The 12,293-nt window shown below is 38.9% G+C and overlaps 2 long non-coding RNA genes across 7 annotated transcripts in view; one reads left to right on the plus strand and one right to left on the minus strand.

Moving 5' to 3' along the window:
* LOC149789907 (uncharacterized) overlaps positions 1-12,293 on the plus strand; it is a 2,017,354-nt gene that overhangs the window by 1,565,258 nt on the left and 439,803 nt on the right. The window lies entirely within an intron of this gene.
* LOC149789918 (uncharacterized) overlaps positions 1-12,293 on the minus strand; it is a 35,337-nt gene that overhangs the window by 272 nt on the left and 22,772 nt on the right. For 2 of the 4 annotated variants that reach the window (XR_016424007.1, XR_016424008.1), the window contains 4 exons: positions 2,299-2,388; positions 1,251-1,447; positions 592-749; positions 292-398 (listed from right to left, as the gene is read on the minus strand). This is a non-coding gene — a long non-coding RNA (uncharacterized LOC149789918). Of the gene's footprint in view, positions 1-291; positions 399-591; positions 750-1,250; positions 2,100-2,298; positions 2,389-2,733; positions 3,288-12,293 lie in introns of those variants that run through there. The other 2 variants (XR_016424009.1, XR_016424006.1) reach the window with 2 other exon arrangements.

Below are 12,293 nucleotides of genomic sequence, written 5' to 3' on the forward strand. Positions count from 1 at the left end.
CTTTGCACTTACTTGTCATTTCTGGCAAGTGGATGGTGCAATCAATTTGCACAAAGATGAATTTATTTCATCCAAATGTTTCATGTGAATAAAAATTCCAAATGGAGGCACTTGTCCGATCAGACAAGATATATGCATATTGTAGTTAGCTGGACTCTAGCTCTGATAGTCCTGGGCAATAGGATAAGCTGATTTTGTTATCAGTTTAGAAATGCATCCGCTTTGCAAATACTATGCTTTAAAAGACGAAACTGAATCCAATATTGATGAAATAAGAGTCATTTGGATTACCTTGTTTTTTATCATTCTGCGTTGGTTGGGTGCATATTTGAGGGTCTCTGATATGGTCTCTTCCATTCCATTTGCCTTTGCTTTGCCATTAGTTTTCAAGCAGGCTTCTGCAAGTGTAATACAATGTTTTAAAATAAGTTTCACAACAAAGGATGCATTGCATTTTTCTAAATGCCAGCAATAATCAATGGAATATTTTTAAAACATGTACTTTGAAATGTCTCAAGTTACTTTATCAATTCATTTAAAAATCTCTGGCAAGTCACATGAAAAACACAATTTAAATCAAGGCATACTTACTTATCAAAACCTGACATATCACAAGCTCTTGAAATGCTTTTTTCCCTTTACGTCCCTTTGGATTATACTCTGGCCAGTCTTTTTGTTTTAAGCTTTTTCATCATCCTGCAGACACTATCCCCAATTGTAAACCTGCCAAGGGAGCTCAAGTAGCATATCTGAAAATAATAATAATAATAATAATACTATTTTTTGATTTTGATATTATTATTAGTAGTAGTATTTCATGATCGATGTGACAAAATATGCTTGTATATAGTTATTTTTTGCCATGGTTTTGCAAGCAAATTTAATTTCTCTAACTTGAAAAAAATTTGATAACATTAACTATGCAACACAATGTACTAATAGCAATTATAAACCAAATTAACCACCGTGAATCTATTAACTTCATAAATGACATTCACTCAAGGATTGAATTAAAGTAGCCACATAATATGTAATAGTGTATATGTTGTAAAATACCTGTTACATGTTCATCTCTGAACATGTTTTGGCCTACATCCGTAAGACAAAACAGCCGACCACTACATGTTCACCCCACCCCCAAAAATAATTATACAGGCACTGCAGAACTTGCATAATGCATATTGAGGTTCACAACAGCAAATAAAGGTTATAACAGTTTTTTTTAAATAGAAAATAAAGCCCCAATTTACCATCTTCTTGGAGAGTTTGGGATTCTCCTCCAACCTCTGGCAAAGGCCCTCTAGTTCCTCCACTGAATCACATGGCATTGCAAGAATTTCTTCTCTATATTCTGTGTCTGGGCCTTGTGTATGAACTTGGAGGGCCAGCTGCTCCAACAAATTCTCAATATTTGTGTCCAGTTTCATAAGTACATTGAACTGGAAATCTGTAACAGATTTGTGATGAAATTAGTTTTGAAAGATCAAGATCATTATTATAAACTCCTTAAAAAGATCTGTACAGTGAACATGGGTTTAACAATGAAATATATTTATGAAATGAAATACATGGTTTTTGTACAGTTTATAAGAAAACTTTTCCCTATAATCCTTTATTTTTTTATTCCCTGGATATGTTGTTTCACTGCTGGTGTCTGTAAAGTCTGCATTCAATGTAGATGGTTTAGGCGTCTGACTTACACAAGACAATGGTATACATCAGAAAGAAAAATAAAAAAACCAATGGAATGATGAACAGTCGACACATCAATGAAAAACAATTCATTGTTTATTTGCACAAATAAGTCTTGAACAGTATGTTTTATGACCTATAATTTAATTAATTAACATCTCACAATGTTCTGAAATAACATTATCTAAGCTACAAGAGCTTGTGCTTTCATGTCATAATCTTCCATTTTGCAAACAAATTTTGATGTTGAATCAATGTATATGACCTTAGCATTGAACACTAACATTCAAAATGTCTACAAGATGACAAGACTATTATCAACTGAAGTGACAACAAACCAATGAGTTTTACGTGCATTGAACATAAGCATTTTTAAATGCTACAAAATGTGTTTTTAGTGTATGGCCACAAATTACCCAACATTTTGTCAAACATAAAATTGTTCTACTACCTTAGATGAGAATTAAATTCATAAATACAGTGTATAATTGACCTACTCGTATTTAGAGAGCTGTAAATGAAATAAGAGATTATATAAAAGTCAACACCTGTAGTATTTGTTTCATTATTCTATAATGTACATTTTTTTCCATCCTCAATACTTACTACTTGCAAAGGAACTGGCAGAGAGAAATCTTTATATTCTCCACTCCAGAGTGGATGGGGATGGTGATGGTGTTGTCCTTCTGGATGCAGCTAAGAGTATAAAGATTATCGTTACTTCTTAATTGCAGTAAAAAAGAAACAAAGAAATCAGACTGGACTTTTTGGCATGTAAACAAAATGCATACTGGTTGCAATGACCACTGTATATAAAGCAGTGATACAATATATCACAAAATGCATTATTTTTTAACAAAACATCTAATCTCATATATACAGCATCATGAGTAAGTAAGTACTCTTAAACACATCTTATTAAACAGACAGAAAAATGATGAAATTTATATATACTTTTGATAAAGAATTTCCAATTGTGGCATGGTATAAAAGCAATTGATAAAAAATAAAAAGAGACCAGATAAACTAAATAGAACATACCAGCAGGATAAGAGGAAATCTTGGAGTCTGCAAAATAATCTCCATTTCAGGAGATTTTGGATGGGATGGCTGACCAGAAAGGTTTCCACTTGAGATTTTCATCTTTAAATAATCATCCTAGAGTGCACCAAAGTCATGTGAACTTGATCCAATTCCAACATTACTGCTGCTTGAGTGCTTAGATCCAGTATTGCCTTCACTAACTGATGTTATTAATACCTCTCTCTCATCAGCATAATTTCCATCATTTTTCAAAACTCCCATTGTAAAACCTCTGCTGAAGAAACTAACACTACACCATAAGGATTTAAAGAACTACTGCCCGGTTTCTAATCTCCAATTCATATAAAAAATCTTACAAAAGGTTGTTCAATCCCAGCTTGCATCTTGTCTGAATTCAAACAGTCTTTTTAGCAATGTACAATCTGCATATCGCCCTTGCCACAGGACACAAATTGTGTCTGCAAATAGATTACACTCCAGCCCAGTTGATCTATGTTGTGGTGTTGCACAGGGGTCTGTTCTTGGACCTGTTCTCTACACTCTATACACTCAGCTGCTCTCAAGTGTCATAGATCATCATCCAGTGAATCACCAATTGTACACTGATGACACCCAAATATACAAATCTAGCCACCCAACTGAAGTTGATGCTACCATCCAAGGTGTAGAGATGTGCATTTCTGATGTGAAATCATGGATGACTTGTAACACGCTGCAGATGAATGATGATAAAACTGAGGCCATTCTGATTACAACACAAAGACTTTCTCATTCACATCCTTTACCTCACACAATACATATCAGCAACACCAATATTAAATTCACACAATCAGTACAAAACCTAGGTGTTACTCTTAACAGTACTCTCACATTGCACCAACATGTCATGAACATATGCAAGGCTGCATATCTTGAGCTGAGACGCATCAGCTCCATTCTCAGATATCTTTCAGTTGATGCCACTAAAACACTTGTGTGTTCATTACTACTTTCAAGACTGTACTATGGTAACTCAATTCTGTCTGGTTCATCTTAATATCTACTGCAGAGACTTCAAAAAGTTCAAAACATAGCTGCTTGGATCATACTTAGGGTACCACAATCAGAGCACACCTCCCCGCTGCTCTGTACCCAACACTGGCTATCCATTCGATCCAGAATCAAACACAACATTAGTTCTCTGTGCTACGTTTCACTGACAGACTCTAGTCCAACATACCTATCCGACCTCACCTATGTGTACACACAAGCAAGATACTTACACTCCTCTTCCGACAATCATATACTCATTATTCTCACTATGAAAACAAAGTCACATGGACAGCATTCTTTTGCATACCAGGGCCCAGCAACATGGAATGAATTGCCCACTGAACTTAGACACAAAGACGCAGTGATCCCATTCAAGAGTGCTCTCAAAACTACTTATTCTGACTACAAAAACAAACTTAATGACTTAATAATGTTAACTACCTTAAATATTCTCAGCATGTTTTTTATGTTTTCTAATTTCATGGTGTTTGTTTTTGTAATCATATCATTGTGTATGTTTTTATGTTGTCTAATGTTGCAAAGCGCTTAGAGCCTCTAAAGATTAGGCGCTATACAAAGACCGCATTATTATTATTATTATATTTAGCTTGGATGAATATTTTTTAAATCAGTGGCCATAACTAAAAAATGGGATTTTGTTTTATGATCATAAAAGTATGTTGGACACCATCCATGATGTACAATGCTGTCTGACATTTCTATGCACCTAAGGTTTCCATCTCAAATATTAAAGCAAAATGCATACCGAATTTGACAGATTGACGAAAATAAAAAAAAGCAATGCTTACCATTTGAAAAGAGGCAATTGTCACTAGAATATTCTATTCAAAATGATATTAATTTTGGACACAGGGGATACCACCCCCATGTTTTCCTGACTCGTGATATGTCGGCCTATTCTGTGCACAACTTTAAAAGATGTAATGTTTATCCATCGAGCTATAGAAATGAAATACATTTACTGTAGACTGTTTCTGTCAGCAGTTAAGTTGAGTAATTAGGTCAGGTTTATAGCTAGTTTACAAAATTCAATGTAGAATGCCAATGAATGACAAGATATATTTTTGCAAACTAAAGTGATCTTGAAAAAAGATTAGTAAAGTTTAACATTTTATAAAAAATAAGCTATTATGTGGAAAAGAAACAACAATGAAATAGGATGCAATGTGTTTACGTCTAGTTTTGGAAGGTACCGTCTCTAAGGTACCGTCATAATTGTACCGTAGTTTAATGGGTGGAAAGGCCATTGAAAGGTAAGGGCAGTGCGGAGACCATCGAGTATGTTCCAGAATAGCTGAATCTTTGTAGATACATAGATCCATTCGTAACTTCAGTCCGCAAGCGAAACACTGTACTTCGTATCCCAATCCTGACTCAGGTCCGAAGTAGACAAATCCTGTTCTAGCTAAAACATACGAAGAAGGTAATCCTTCCCTATCCGTAGGCCATTTTTGAAACGTGTCCAATCGACGGGCACAATCAGAATAGTCAGGTAAGAAGACTGGAAAATGGTAGGGTTTGAACTTGGAGTTCTCACTGGATTTCTCACTCGATTCTTGTTGTGGCGAAGTCATCCTTCTGGTGGGTGGCTATCCTCTTACAACCAATGTTTAATTCCGACATGTCCATACGGCAAAGTAAAGTGGGTGGGAAGCCGCACTCGCTTCTGCTACACGATTTGATAGACTTTTTCCAAGGGTCGACTGACGATGTGGTGTGTGGGTAAACGTACAATCTTGTTGGGTTGATAGGTGGTCACTTTCTCTAGACTGCAAGGCTTCTTTAAATACGCCAAAGTTGACCACTCGACTGGTACGATAATTCAGAGTAAGTCCTTTCACTTTACACTTCGTGTGCACTTCTCCTTGTTTGTCCCAGTATTCGTAGCCGTAATTTTTGGGACCGCCACTGACGAAACTTAGAATCTTGTCATCGGGGTGCTCGTCTGTCCAGGCTCCTAAACGGTCTCCTTCGATGTCAGGGTGCTGTTGACTCGGGTGATCGATATAAATGCAACTGTCCATGTCAAAGTACAAGACATGTTCCCCTAACAGTTCTAAAGCTTCGTACAATTTTAAGCGAGCATGAGCTGTCATGTAAGCTGCAATGATGACATTTCCAAAGGGGTCATCTTCTACAAAGTTCAGATCTTCTTCGTAATTCACCAAGATCAAATCCTCACGAACGACGTCCACGTGTTTCATGAATTTGGCTTTGTAGTGAATCATCTGAAAGTAGCGGGAAGGTTCGGTCAAATACTCCATCTTGGGTAAACACGGTCATTGTGCCATTTTACCCCACAAGCAATTTAACATCACTTTGGCAAACGATCGCCTGCCTTCGTTTTTCTCAATGTGATCTTAAGTAATGCCTTCTTGTGCCCAGAATTTCTCTCTGAATGTCTTTTGGTCTTCGGGAGTGTGACACCAGGACAGATAGCCACTGGCTTCTTGCTCAGTTTCAAAAAGACATCTGCGAAAATGCCTTTCTGCGTGGGGTCACCCTTGTGGAATTATTGTGTCTTGGGAAAGTGGCAAATTTCGTACACTTCTAACAGTTGGTATCCCATGTTCAGAGCTTTGAACAATTCTACGCTGACCCATGTCCCCGTCAAGGCCCGTTCTTCCTGGGTGTGATGACAAGGTTGATCTTGGTTGCACGTTTCAGCACAAGTATGGCACAAAGGAAACATAAGTTTGCCTTGGCAATGGCGAGGTAAGACGGGATGGTATAGGTTCGTGGGAGGCAAAACTTTGCACTTGATCAAGCCTTCGTATTGTCGAATGTTTTTTAGGTCGATGTGTTCGGTGAACAATTGTGGGTGCCCTGCAGGAAAGCAACAATATTGGCACACGTAGGGATACAGTGAACACACGTCCAAGTATCTGATTTCTTCTCCTTTCTCTTCGTCAGCTTGGTACAGCAAACAGGTGGCATTGGTCCTTCCTCCGTACAAACTATCACTTGGGTTCAGGGGGTCCATGAACTGGTAACTTTCCATGAGGCGTTTAAACTCGGGATCGGTGTTCAAACGGTGATTGTATTTGTGTTCCCACATTTCCACCACTTGGTATCCTTCCTGTTCTAACTTTAGACGTCGCTGACAAATGGCCTGGTACAAGTCTTCCATGGTTTGTTGTAAGAACTGATTTTTAGTGCCGCGGTCAGGGTAACAGACGGGACATCCGTGAAATAAGCAACCGTTAAACTCGTACATGATCTTGGGGTTTTCTAAGTCCCAGCCATCGACCGAATGCATTCCGATGATCGTTTCGTCCTGTCCGTTGTGGGCATGCTGAATCCATTTGTCTTCTTTGTCGCACAAGTAATGCAACCAGCATGGGGCTTTGACCGAGTATTGACGTTTGACATAGTTGGTCGTTTGAGGACTGATGACAGCCACAGTGTTTTCAAGCATGAATCGTTGTCGGTAGACTAAGGAACACGCTTTGGCAATGGTGCAAGCCTCTTTTAAATGATCAACCCATCCGTGTTCCATGAACAGTTCTCGAAATTTTCCACAGCATCGCCGTAAAATGTCCACGTCGGAACGACGATACTTTAGCATTTCTTCCTGAAAGTCGAAAGTATCGGAGGCGTGAGCCTGGTACCAAGCGTAGAAAGTTTCTCGTTCGGTACGCATGTTGTCAGGGTCGTAATAGTGAGCCTGAGGCAAATGGGGTAGAACGGCGTGTTGATTGGCTTCTGTATTGAAAAAGTGTGGAAAGTACCCTTTAGCCATTTCTGTCATTCCAAACATTTTAGGCATTCGACTCAAAGGCATGGCTAAGTAGCTCATCGAATCTTTAAACTGCACTTGTCCCACTTGCATGAAAATGATTTTGGCTCCGTTCAAAGTGATTTTAGGACGCTCGATGCCACGTTCCGTATAACATCTCAGAAGAAACTGTCCATCGTATCCGGAGAAATTGTGAGCCATCACCGTGGCATGGTGATGACATTCTCCATAATAATGTTCGATGTCCTCTTGGCTCCACGTCTTGTCGATGGGGTCTAAGACCCATTGTGTGAAATCGGCTAGTGTGTTCGGTCCTTGAAAGATTTTTTCACGCCCTCCAGGAATCTTACTGCAGTGAGGGCAATAACTCAAGATAGGTTTTTGAATCACTTCTCACACGCTCGATGAGCCACGCAGAAATTAGGAATGTGAATACCAGTCTCTTGCATGCATTCGAAATCGAAAAAGATGAAATTGCCTTTCTTCTTCTTGTGACCATCCGCTTTCTCTGGTTGGGATTGGTATTTTTGCATGTAGCATTGGTGTTCCAAGTCCACGATGCAGTGACAAATGTGACATTTTTTCTTTCCTGAACATACGTGTGCCTTGGTACTGTTGATACATAGACATTGTCCACACATTGGGCACAATCTCAGGAGTTGACAAGCACATTTCTTTTGTGAACCTTGCATCTTCAGATGTTGTTGGTAACAGGCAGGGCTGACAAATGTGCGCAGACAAGCAGGACAATGCACTGTTTCTTGCCCTTCGCTCAGACAGGGTTGAGAGGCGAAACATCCTGAGCATTTCGATCCACAATGTTTGTGTTGCTCTCGATTATTATAATCATCATAAGTCACATTTCTCACAGTAATATTTGTATCCCAGGAATCCAGTGATAGTGGTAATGGTATCGAAATGGTCATCGTGATGATAGAGGTGAATCCATCCTTAAAGTCTTTCCCTCGAAACAACAGAGACCCGCGCACTTCTTGAGGGTGCACTTTCAAGGTGTATCGTGGAGCTAGGGCATCTTGCAATTTTTTGCATCTCAGGATTGCCACAGGATGTGTCTTTGGACAGGCATGCTTGTTGTAACATAAGTTCTGCTTCATTTCGTTGTTTGGCTCGGTTCGATTTTCGAATGTTCTCCCAGGCTCTTTTCCATTCTACCTTGTCGTTCTTGTCGGCATAAGTTCATCCCACCACGATGGCTCGGGTTAAACACGTGGTCTTGAAAATTGTTAATTTGGACAAGACTTGTTTTGGTAATGCGAAGGTTGTTGACCAATAAGGTCTTTCTGCATTGTCCGGTCCCTTGAGGAGGAGAGACGTGGGTCATGTCCAGTGTGGCTTTTCCATCGGAGATGTCAAACTGGTCATTAGATTGTTGCACGTGTTGAATCTTGTCCATGACTTTGGAAGTGGTCAATTCTGCAGGGCTGCTAAACTCGATCCAAACAGGGGATTTCAAGCCGTCATGTTGTATGGAAAGTCTCAAGCGATCATCTTCTTTGGGTTGACATTGTCACTTGAGTGTGGTGAGCAAAGAATCCCACATGTTGGTGATGAACCCTTCTGCTTTCTCTAACAGTACTTCCGACTTGAAATCTTTAAACTTCACTGTGTATTTGTAAGCCGTAGTTCTAAATTTTCTAGAGGGACGCTTTTCCGTCTCTCGAATGTCATAGTACTTTTCAGGGTTGACTAAGGGTGGTAAACTTTGTTTAGAGGGTTTGGATTCTGGTTCACTCATGTCCTCTTCAAAACCACTGGCATGAATTTGTGTCAAGACTTCAGCCCTGGTACGAGGCGATAGATCACGTTTCTGCCTCTTACTTTCTTCTTCTTTCTTCTCAAATGAATTGGATCATTTCATCTCGATAGCAAAAAGTCAAATGACTAAAGTTTAAACACCATGGACTAATTTATAGTCATAGCAGACCAGCGTATATAAAGGGTATGTGTCTTGTCCTTTCACTATTCATTTCACTCTCAAACTGAGCACAACGATGGAAGAGACTACCAAGATCGAACGTTTCATCAGAGCTTTGCGAGGGGTCATTAGAAAATTCTCTTCAGACCAGCCGAGGGACTACTCTCCTTCCTTTCAAGATAAAAGTCAAGATACTTGCTATATCTGTCAGAAGAAAGGGCATTGGTCTTCAGAGTGTCCAGACCATCAAAAAAGAAAAAAAAGGGTTTAGAAGAGACAAAAGTCAAGATACCTGTTATTATTGTCAAGAAAAAGGACATTGGTCACCAGACTGCCCAAAAAAGAAACAAGAGGAGTCAGAAGAAGAAAGGGATTCTTCAGAGGAAGAGGAAGAAGAAGAGGAAGAAAACAGACAGGTGAAGAAAAAGAAACAGGAGAAGAAAAGAAGGGAAGAAAGTGAGGAGGAAGAGGAGGAAAAGACTATGACGGTGAAGAAATTAAAAAAACAGAGAGTGAACAATGAGACAGAATAAGTCTATGAACTTTTTAAAGTGCTCTGTTGTGAATTGTGAATTGTAAATATTTATAAAAGAATAAATTAATTATAAAAGGTAAGTGTCTTTGGGTTTTGATTTTAAAATAAGAACCTACACTCACGCACACTCATACACAGACAGGTACTATTGGGTAAAATGTTTTTTTTTAGTTATTGGCAATTGAAAGTCTATGTCTTTTCGAGAGACGTGGATGGCCCTGAAAAGGGCCTTTTTTGGTGTAAGGGGTGAGTTTAAACAATCAACTTTAACTGTCTTAAGCCTTTGCCATGGCCAAGGCCTACTTCTGGACTGCGTACTGTTGATGATGATTTCGTTGAAATTACTAAGGGTGGTGCAGTAGGCGTAGTCACAGGGTTGGAGTGTTTAGCTTGGGAAGGTCGTATTCTCTTCGGCCGTAATAAAGAAGTCTGATACATTGTTTCAGACTTCTTAACTCCGCTAAAATGTCTAACAGTACCGTGACCGTTTGATTTTGACACCCTTGTTTCTTTGCTGCTGCTTCTTCTTGTTGTTGTTTTTTTCTTACCTCTTCTTCTTGCTGCTGTTGCTGTAGGAGAAAAGCTTGTTCCGCTTCCTTTTGCTGTTGTATAAATTTCTCCAATTCTTCTTTCTGTCTCTGTCTAAAATTTTCCATGTGCGGTAATGAAGGAGAAGGTGACGAAGGTTCAGGAACAAATTCTTGCAAGGTAAAAAAATCCACAAAATCCCAATTCACCTCTTCTGCAAGTAAGTCTGGGTTCCCTTGGGTAGTCTCCACCATCAGTGCACCCAAACTGATCGTTTTCTGAGTTTCCGTCATGTTGAAAAACTGTCGCTTAGATTGACTGCGCACAGGCGCTAGCGAATCTATATAGACTATGTGACGTCACAGACTGCTCTCTTCGGATTGGACGTGGGCTGACTGAATGTTGTAACGCGTGTTTGGATTGGTCAACAAACTCAATCCGTTTCAATCCTTCCTCCCCCTATAAATAAGTACAGTTCACTGGATTCCTTCACCTGTTACTCAGCACCCCAACATGTGGACCGACGTACAATCTTCAACGCTTGTGTCTTCGATGATGTTCCGGACGGACATATCAATGTATCTCCGATCCAACTGGACAGTTATCCACAGGACAGACACCAGCCTGTGGATGCGAAGAATCTTATGTGGAGCATCAAGGATGCCTCAAAAGAGTCTTAATCTATGGTCCTGCAGTCAGACGCAGCCTAAGGTCAAGAAGAAGATGTCACAGATGCCCTTTATGTTAAGGGTATATTAACATAAAACCAAAGGCCCTTTTCAGGGCCATTCCTATCTCTCGAAAAGATCTTGACTTTCAAATGCCTACCCCTTTTTTTATTTTTTTGTTTAAAAAAATAATAAAAAAATAGAGACCCCTCCCTGTTTCAATTTTCGCCTGTTCCATTTTCATAGACCCATCAGGTCGGGACCTTATTAAAATAGGGTCCCGACCCTGTTCCATTTCCCCTAGTCCCAAGACAGTCCCACGATTTATTCCCCATGTTCAATTTCCCTTGTCCCTAGAGTGAATAGTTTTTTTTCTTTCTCCCATGTTAAATTCCCCTTGTCCCTAGAATGGATATTTTTTTTTCTCCCATGTTAAATTACATAGTCCCCAGAGTGGATATACCCTTTTTAACATGGAAGTTCCCTAGTCCCTAGACTGTCCCTATTCACTACTACCATTGTCATTACCAGCCTGAAACCCAATTTAATGCCATTTGTATAAATTCATTTCAAATAAATATTATGATATAGTTGAAGTGTAAAGTCAAGCAAGTATTCTGTTTGCAGATTTTACATTTTAGATATTATAGTAAAGTCATATTTTCTCTTGTTTAGTAAACTTTATTGCAACTGGTTCCAAAATAGTAAACCTTATTTAATGTTCATTCACCAGAATAGGTATTAATACAATCCCGAATTAACTGTATGGTACTAAAATATACCCTGATCTTGTGTGAGATTGTAATATACAGAACTATACCTCAAGACAACAATAATATATTGAATTTATATTGTATCAAGACTGTCATGGTTATGAACTCCAACTTTATTCAGGTTTTTTCATAATAAATGATCATCTTGTGCTATGGTTGAAAAGAAATCAAAGTTCAGTTTAACTCCATTCTTTCCACATTTGTCAGTTGTTAGAGGCATACTCATCCTCAGTGTTATAGTAAAATGTAATCTTATTTGGATCAATCTTGGTGGTGTAATATATGAATGGAGAAAGAATATTATCATCCAGATTAAAATATGTTT

This window comes from Sinohyriopsis cumingii, chromosome 10 (genome assembly GCF_028554795.1).
Source record: "Sinohyriopsis cumingii isolate HCF-2022 chromosome 10, ASM2855479v2, whole genome shotgun sequence".
NCBI classification, from domain to species: domain Eukaryota; kingdom Metazoa; phylum Mollusca; class Bivalvia; order Unionida; family Unionidae; genus Sinohyriopsis; species Sinohyriopsis cumingii.